The following is a 9,777-nucleotide window of genomic DNA, read 5'->3' as shown; positions in this document are numbered from 1 at the left end:
AAGAAAACTTGCAATGTGGCTGTCTTCCGATTTCTGTAAGAACACATGCATTAATCAAATATCACAGTCTAATACTGTCATGATCTAAATGGTAAATACATGTAACATGTATTTACATGTAACATGTAAATACATGTTAGGACATTCTTGAAGGGTTCAGAGCTATTGCAGCTGTCATTCCCCCTGTCCTGGGTAGGTGTGAAGAGCAGATGGCCAAGGTCACACCAATTGCAGGAGGATGCTATCAAGAGAAGACGGAACTGATGGGTGGTGGAAGCCTACAGGCAACTTTGCAGCTCAGTATTGATCCCACAGGGTTTGTCTCTATCACTTTTGTCCTCCTACTGTTCAGACCTACCCACACACTGTCGGCTACAATTAAATATATATGCCTGGCATGACAAACAGACAGGGTTTATCACACTATGTGAGAAACAGATTTTGTGTACTGTCTTCAAGTAACTGAATTACTGGAGGCACAATAAGCCATGTAATACCGTGGTCTGATATAAATAAATGAAAAGTCACTTGCAAAGCAATAAATTTTACACCAGCAAATCTCACAATCTCCAGTAAACTGGATCCTGACACAAAGGGTCTAGAAATGCAACATGTCACAAGTCAGGAATGAGAGATGAATTTTTGATGTATTACATAAAAGTGACCAACATCCAAGTTTTCAGGCTTGGGCCTGCTTCCAAATGCAGTTGGGCAACTGCTGAGCAGCTGGGAAGGACTGAAGTTAGAAGATTTTGTCACTTTGAGAAAATTGGTCTAGTAAAAAAAAAATGATGACATTGTTTACATTTTAGGTCACCTTGGTGAAGTTGAGTTAATAAAATAAGTTAAGACTCATTTTTTTTCCTATGTTATATTAATTAGAACAACAACAACAAAAATGAAGTTCAGATATCAATTGTTTCTACAGCCTCTTTGTTTTTAGAGTGAGACTTTAAAGCAGTTGCTGTGACATTAATGAATATTTTAGGACCAAGCCTAAATCTCTAGTGTTTCACTATCTGCACTGAGCTCAAATTTCATGCAGAAACAGAGACAAGACTTTTTGTTTTTGATTGATTCAAGGGTGTTGAGCTCTGAGATTATGTTTCTGGAGTAAGACTAGAAGGAGAAATTTGCTACACAACAGAAAAAAACGGGCAAACCCTGCCTGCTGCAAACTAATCTGCAGGAGGAGCACATGCAGGATAGATCCTGCTTCCTGTCTTTTATTAATCATTCCATAATAAGAATTTAAAAAAATCCTAAATAATCCAGGGATATAAATTAATTGAGTGAATTTTAGAAGTTACATTTAATACAAAAGTTTAATACAAAAGTTACAAAATTCTGATCTGCTTCTGTAATGAATAACAGTATAGCATTTTACTTGGAAGGACAAACTTTGCACAACCAGTTGTCCTAGCGATCCTAAGAGTTTTATTTGATATGGCATTCTACCGAATGCTTTAAATGAAAAAAATAAAAAATTCTCACAGATGTTCTATATTTTCCTTCTGGCAAAGATATTCTGCAATGAGAAATCCTAAAATTGCATACCTTCTGTTTCCACTGATTTAGGGAGGCTCTCTCAGAAGTTTGTGCAATCCAAGAGCAAACAGGCTCAATTTGTAGACTAAAGACCATTTAAGTTAAAAGCCCATTAGAGTTAAAGCTATGGTAATACATAGGTCAAATAGAGAAATCCTGGAAAAAAAAAATCAAATGTTACATATTTGGGAAGGACCTAATGATTTTAGAATCCGAAATATTGCAAATGTACTGAGATCAAAATGGCAAACATGTCTTGGACTTCGGCAAAGTAAAAATTTTGTTTTACCCTTATCATTTGTGTGCTTTTCTAAAGATATCAGGGATTCACAAGAGGTTTCTGAAGATGCGAGAGACAGAATTGAATGGAGTGAATGTTAGACACCACTTTTCTGAAATGTAAAGTGTTTACAGGGTGAAGATAAAGCAGAGAAAGGGAGAAAAACAAAACAGAAGCCCAAAGAGGTGAAATGTATACTTTAAAAGCCATGGTAAGCAAACAACAAACCATTACTTGTGCTATTTAGGAGTACTGCCAGGAAAAAGTCCTTTTGGTGAGCAGAAGAGGAATGGCTTGGTGTTTTGAGCAAATATTAAATGCTGCTCAAATGAAAAAAAAAACAAGATAACACAATGTTGAGATACCTTTTAATTGTGGTATTTGAAAATAACAGATGGAAAAGATTTGGAAGAGAATTCTTAATTGTCTTCACGGAAAATGTTTAGAGGAATTATACTGGTTTTGAATGGACTGCTGAATGGGTCATAAAATTATTAATGATATGTTTAAAATTAAAATCAAAGTAGTAAGCTTTATGTTTATATTTTTATTTGCTTTTAAGAATGACTTCTTAATTTTCTTGAATTCCAGTGCAAATAGTGTTGTACACAGCAATTTAAATTTGTCTGAAATGACTAATCTCTAGAAACTTTCTTAATATTTATTTATTTAAGAACAGCTCTTTTGTGAATTGAACAACTTATTTGCTAATACTGGAGTAGCGTTCAGTGGCATGAAACTGATACAGCTTTCTGTTTCAAAATCTCATGTTTACTTGTACCTGGAAGAGGTCAGCTTGTTCTCTCAAAGTTTCATCTTCTCCAACTATAGAAACAAAATTTTTTGTTGAATTTCATGGGATCATGGGAGGATCAAATGACATTAGTGACAGAGAAACCATACATATCCTTTAGATTCACTTTCATTAATTCCCTCTCTGCCATACTTCTGACCTATTAAAAAAAAAAAAAACTCCTACTCTGCTTTAATCCTGACTGACTTGCTTCCCATTCACAAGTTCATCTTCCTTACTCTCCTTCCTCTCCTTCCTTTTTCTCAATCCTGTTTCACTCCCACTGGTTTCTCTCTTCTCAGGCAGATGTTTTACTTGACATTACTAGCAAGGTCTATTTATCCAAGAAAAATACTTCCTTCTTTACATACTCTTCCCCTTCATTTCAGAACGATCCTAAGCATGTTGTGACGTTTTTTCTCCTCTAACTACCGTTCTTCAGTTTCAAGGAAAGGAAGTAGAATTGCTACTGCCATTGACAAATAAATATTAATGGCATCTACCCCCTATCTAGTTTATAATTCCAGGTCCTTGGCCCAGAAAGACTTCTGCTACAATGAAAATTCCAGAAATGAATAAAAAATCAGATAGGGACTGAAGGCATATAAACTTATTGCAGATCGGATGAACAACCAAATCTTTTTACTTTTCGTTCAAATGCACAGAGATCTCTCATGTCCGTTCATACTGGATAGTCATTTTTAGGATTTGGAACAGTACTTCCATTTCAGAAAAGTTTAAGATGTTCTCTGATACATTTTTATTGCAAGGCAAAAGCGATAGCCTGAAGGTAATACACATGATATAGGAGACAGATCTTCTTAATACTACTGATATAAAGACCCATTCAGCAGTTTTGAGATCATAGTTTATTAGCCTTGCTTTTGGCATGCTGTGATAATGCAGTGCAATAAGTTACTCATTTCAAATGAAGGTAGTTGAACTCCTTTTTTTGTTAAAGTCCAGAAATCAAATGCATATCAGAAAGAAGATATTTTTTAGTGAAGAACTGTTTGTCCCACTCACTGGGAGTTGAGAGTAATTATTTAAAACTATATTAGTAGACAAAATAAATCTTCAGCATTGTTTTGCTATCACAGTGGGAGTGTATCTGAAAACCTTCTGGCTATAATGTTCAGTATTTCAATATAACTACAAAAAAAAAAAAGGTTAGTTGTACATAGTTTTGAAAAGAACATTTTTTAAAGAATATTTTTCTTTGTTTCTACATAGTTTTATACATTAAATGTTTAAGCTGGGTCTATTGGTTATTTATAATGAAGGAGCTGAAATAGAGTTTGGATTCAGGCTTTGTTGACCATATTAGTTCAACTACTGAAATTAGATTGTTTGGAAGTTTCCCTCCTTCTGCTTATTTTCCTTTTTCTGGTATAGCCTTTATTTTTCTTAAGCCATTAGCAGTACTCTCTTTAGAATTCACTTATTCTACCAAAGCTTCTTTCTTTATAACCTTTAAAAATAAAAACAGTTAAAGATTAGGGAGACTAAATCTCTGTAACATCTTTTAATATTCATTGAGTTCACTGAAGGATAAACCATTCTGGCCCTTCAGATTAACACTGCAGTAACACCCTGTGGGCAAGCTGAAGAATGCATTGTCTAAAACCAATTAGTAAAGCACAAATGGTATCAGCATCTGTCAAACAGCTATTCTATTTTTTGACACCTTTGGAGATATTAATTGTTTTAAGACAGGGTTGTGACTGTTTGAGGAGATACATGTTAATATCTGCTGGGCATTTTAAGTACACCAGGTTTCAAGCTGCCTGTAACAAAGGCTTTCTCCCAGGCTAAGAACAAAGGAAATAGCTGAGCTTTTCTGCTCAGGATATCTACTTTAGAATGACCAGGGCATGGCAGTGTTAAAATAAGCTTTGTCTTATTTGGGTAAAAAGGACAAGCTGTATAAAATAAAATAAAATAAATAAAATAAAATAATAAATTTTTTAAGGGGAAAAAGTTTAAGCAGTAAATACAAAAATCATTATGGCATTTTTATGGTCAGAATATGAAGGGAGAATAAAAAAAATGCAGTGAATAGATGAGGCAGGAAATGCTCTGTCATAGAAGAGCAGCTACAGTTTGTTGGAAGTTTATACAGGTGATACTGTTTGGTATCAGTAATATGGAATTATAGTAACATATCTGAACTGAGCTAGTTCTCATGGCAATTCAGTTGTAGATGGGTGAATAACGTTTTCATTTTATGACAACCACATCGTGTTGAGGAAAAGAACCTGCTATTATTACAATAAGCATTTTGAAAGAGATTGTAAATAGGGACTTCTATAGTCTATGACAAATTATTCCATCTACAGAAAAAAACTGATTCCATCAATTTCCAGTGATTGATGCCACTGTGCAAAAGACAGCTCTCCTAAATGATGGGGATTTCTAAAGATTATGCTCTCCTTTCCTCTTTAACTTTGTTGAGAAAATGTTTTAAATCTGGGGAGAGATAGGGCTCCCAGAAAGAACAGGACATGAAACTGAGTGATATCAGTTAGATATTTAAAGAAATTATTCTTTAAGTGAGAACAAGATATTTTGTTGTGATTAATATAACCATGAGCAACCTCCACAATTTTCTCAAATTAGTGTCCCAAGCTACCGTCAGGATGAATGCAATCTGTGTGTATCATGAACACCAGTATACTTGGCTGATCCAGGTTCAAGAGTGTACAAACAAGCACCTTGCCCTTGGTCTCATTTGGGTCAATTCTCCCTCCAGTGGCTGCAGGTGAGGAGCCTTAGCACCCTGCCTGCCAACAAGGTACCTAACATGCTGCTGGTCTTGCTCTTCCCCCCACGGCATTACCCTGGTAACAGAACTACACTGCTAGCAATGTGTGCAGCTTATGTTGCCTAGATGGAAAGAGGAAAGAATTTTAATGTGCCTGATATTACTGTTGTATGCATCTGTGTATGATGAGAGACTTTGAAACCTCTGCAGGAATGGTTTATTCTGTTGGTTCCAATTATAAACTGTTATTTTGCACTGCATACAGAAATCCTTTCAAAAGACCCAAGCCTTCCCCTTGCTTCTAGCTTCTTGCTTCTCCCTCACTCTTGTGAGCATGCAACAGAAGTAGAAATGCAGCAGTGAGGAGGCAAAACAGCAGTAAACTCAGGGTGGATCTGTGCCAGGGAATAATAATAATGGCATAAGTAAGCAAACAGAAAGCCCCATCCCAGAACAGGTCTGCTTTGCTCTGCTGTGTAATTTAAAAAAGAAAAATGACCCAGGAGGTCCATTTTGCAGAGATTACATATTCAATAATAACAAGCGATGACTCCAGCGGTTTTACTAATAGACTATAGTAGTTTTCAGCCTCAAAAGACAAACGGAAGGCACGGATGGATTTGCCCAGGGAGAGGAAAGCTAGCATTAGGACCTTTAGCTTCCTCTGCCAGGTAACAGGAGAGGCGTGCCTTGTCCTAACCTCAGGTGCTGTTTCTCTAGCAATCAGGTGAGAACACAGTCTTCCTTTGAGAAGGAAGATGGAATTTTGTTAAAGCAGAGAGCTACTAGTGTAAAGTATTAAGCTTGTGCCTTCTAAGCCCATCAGTTTGGGAAAAAGAAGCAACTGCAAAGTAAAATAGAAACAGAAAAGTCAACATGATGAAAGACAACTATTTCATTAAACTAGAGAAAAGTCAGCAGTGCTTTTCAAGATTAAAATGGTTAAAACGAATTTCAATCTGCAAATGAACTGTGAATTCTAAATGTAATACTCTATTTTAAGTGAGTAGTAGTTTATAACCCATCATAATAATGATGTTATTTAGAAAATGGGGATGAGAATGAGATGTAATTAATTGTTAACAAACTAACTTATTTGATGATCACCGAGATTTTTACTTTTTTATTTCTCTTCCTATTTCCTTATTGGGGCAGTACAAATATGTGAAATTTTGTGGCATTTCATGGCTCAACAAGAGGAAAAATTAGTGGGTTAAAAATATTGTTCTAACTGAAAATAAAAATTGAGTTAAATTTTATTTTTGAACAGTGTATGGGAACTGCTGAATCATGGCCTGAACCACTGATTGAGTACCAGGAGGAAAGACCCAGTCAGCCCTGGGAGCACAGGTGAGGCAATTCAGTTCTCTTAGGCCTCATTGAAGGGCTTACTGCCACTGAGGAAGGGTCTCCTTCCTTGGTGGAAGCTTTTCCCTGCGAACCCAGAATCTTCTGCTATGGGTGAGTGATCTACTTCCCTTCTTTTGCAGCACCTTGCTGTTGTGCTGGTCTTTCCACCTCTTTTGTAATACCTGTTCCATTGTGTTGATCTTTCCAATTGCTACAAGCAGAAACTGCCACTTTAGAAATATTTATAGATATTTAGATTATCTTAAAGAAAAAGCAAAGTTTTCATAATGGCAATAATATTTGGGTTTGGGTAATTTTTTTTCAGTTGAAATTGTTTGATTAAGGTAGTGTGAATTTGTTATAATTTCTAGTCACTGCAATATACCTCACCAATGAATTTATTTTTGCCCATAATTATTCTCATATCACTTAAAGACCTGTTATATGAGATAGTTTGAGAAAATTGAAATTGTTACCAGAAGTGTTTAGTATCCTCAGGCTCACTGCGTAGTTTGAAAGTTGCAGGAGGGAGGTAGAAAGCCTTAAAACCAACTTTCTGTGTTTGTATGTGAACATGGGTGTGCAAACAATGAAAGCAATGGAACTAACATGACACCTGAATTTTGCTCAGTGCATTCGGTATTCCCAACATAAATGCAACAGTGTCGTGTATTCTGCCCAACACTGCACTTTATGCTCCCACACAATGAAAATGGTGAGGAGTGCCTTGAAAAGCTCAGGAACAAAGTGTGCGGGAGTGCTCAGAAGATTGGATTGAAACAGCGTGCAGGAAAGGAAAGAAAGCACAGAAGGGTAAAATTGTCACGGTGCCTTCCTTCAGTCAGAAGTGCTGCTTCTCTGAGTCACTGCTGTCACATGACCTCGTTACCTATTGCAGCAATTTCACAGGCAGCAGGAGTTTCTAGGTATGGGAAAAGAGAGATTCTTGCCTGTCAAATGGGTATAGTGTCTTTTCTGGCAAAATACAGTGTTGGAATAAAGTTATAGCAGAGACGAAAGGAAAAGATGCGTGTCTTACCATTGGCCAACACTTTCAACAGATGCTTCAGCAACAAGTCAGAATATGCAAAAGCTTGTATAGAAAGATGAATTTCTGAGACATTTTTGCACCAAAGTGAAATTCAAAAAGTTAAGTGAGAGAACAAAATGAGGCCAGCACTGATGGGCTGTTATAGAGATGGGAACCTATCAACATTAACTAAATATACACTGAACTTTCAGGACTACACATTATAACCCATGAGTGCTATCTTTAAAATATTTGTATAGGAGATAAATTATAACTGAATTTAGATTGGGAAGATTATGCTACCCTTACATAGATTTATTTCTGCTTGTTTTGTGAAGCTGATGAAATCATTGCTTTCAAAAGCACCAAACTGAAAGTACCTTCCACTTTGTGGATTTGGCAAAATTATTGTTGCAACTGCTGAAGAGCACCATCTTCCCACAAAGGACAATATCCAGAGCACTGAGACATTTTTGGGTGTGGACAGACACATTATATGTTGACCTTCATGTTCTTGAAGTTGAATCCTTTGAGGATTTCTAAGGCTGTAATTCTGAGCAACGGTCCTCATAATGAGATTTAAACACAATGCAGGTAACAATATCTGCATTGGCACATAGTGAGGCACAACAAAAATAGTTCATGGAGTGCAATGGCAATGAATGCCTATACTTGTACAGCATAGTATAGTTCCTAGAGTGTAAGCATGGTACACAGACTAGCTCTAGACTAGGGAATCCACTATCACTCTTAAATGTGCTCCTTACCTTCATCTGAAGGGGATACAGCTGACAAGTGCTGAGATTGCACTATGAACTTAAGCCTGGTAAATGCAGACAACCAGGAGATTAGTTTCAAAACTGAAACTAATTACCCAGTAATGGGTAACTTTGCTATTTTGGTATAGAAAAGGTATTGCCCATTGCAATGAACCTGTAAAAACTGCTGAAGTTGTGGAAAAGTTTCGTTAAATCTGGCTAGCTGAACAAAAGTTTCTGGCCACCGCTGAGGCTTTTATGTCCGCTTTTTTCAATATAGGTGAGCCATGGAATTATTTAAGAACATTTATTTTGATCTTTCAATATATGCAGTTATTTTGCTATGTCAGGCCTGATTTTCTAAAGGAATAAATCAGGTTCACCACATAAAAAGCTGTCATTTATGATGTATCAGTTTATTGGCAAAGGCTGGCTTTGTGAAGAAGGCTTCGTAGTCACATTTTTTCCATGTTAAATTTGCTGGTTATTTTGTTTGATTGTATGCTTCTTTTTCTCAGTATCTATTGGCAGGTCATACTTGCAAGCAGATCACATAGTAGAAATACCAGCTGTCTAGTAACTCAGAAATTGGTCCTGTGATAATATTTAGTGATTTCCTCATAATAAATGAGGCTTTATTTGGGCTTAGAGGAAAACTGAGCTTGAAGTGCTAACAGAGAAAAATCTCATATCTTTAAAACGCTGAATCTTTCTAGCACTTCACGCTGGGGTGCTTGATCTGAGTACTGAACTGATGACTTGCTGTGATGGCAAGAGTCACTTCCTAGCCAGTCTCACATCATATTCATAGTATATGCATTACACATTTTGTTCACAAATCCTCATTAATTTTCACAGCAGACAGCCTGAGGTGAATCTCGTGAATTTCCTTGGTGGTGTGCAGATGGGGAATTAGTCAGACAGGGCATGCATATTGAAGGTGTGACGCTACCAGTCTGATACTTTCAGAAAGGGATTAATTTAATGCACACTTGCAGTTGGACTGGGCTATGTGCATGGTGATGTGTAAGTGTGAATATTAAGCTCAGGAGTGGTCATCTATGTTGCTGAAGATGTACTATATTTCCTACCCAGCTAGACAGATTGGGCGTCACTGGTCATTGTAAATATTTTCCATTTTGCTGTCATTTCACAGAATCACAGAATCAATCATGAAATCATAGAATCATACAATTCAATTATAGAATGGCTTGGGTTGGAAGGGACCTTAAAGATCAGGGGGTTGGAACTAGA

Source organism: Numida meleagris, chromosome 2 (assembly GCF_002078875.1).
Source record: "Numida meleagris isolate 19003 breed g44 Domestic line chromosome 2, NumMel1.0, whole genome shotgun sequence".
In the NCBI taxonomy this organism is placed as follows: Eukaryota; Metazoa; Chordata; class Aves; order Galliformes; family Numididae; genus Numida; species Numida meleagris.
The sequence above is the reverse complement of the archived record's forward strand: the minus strand, read 5'-3'. Positions refer to the sequence as shown.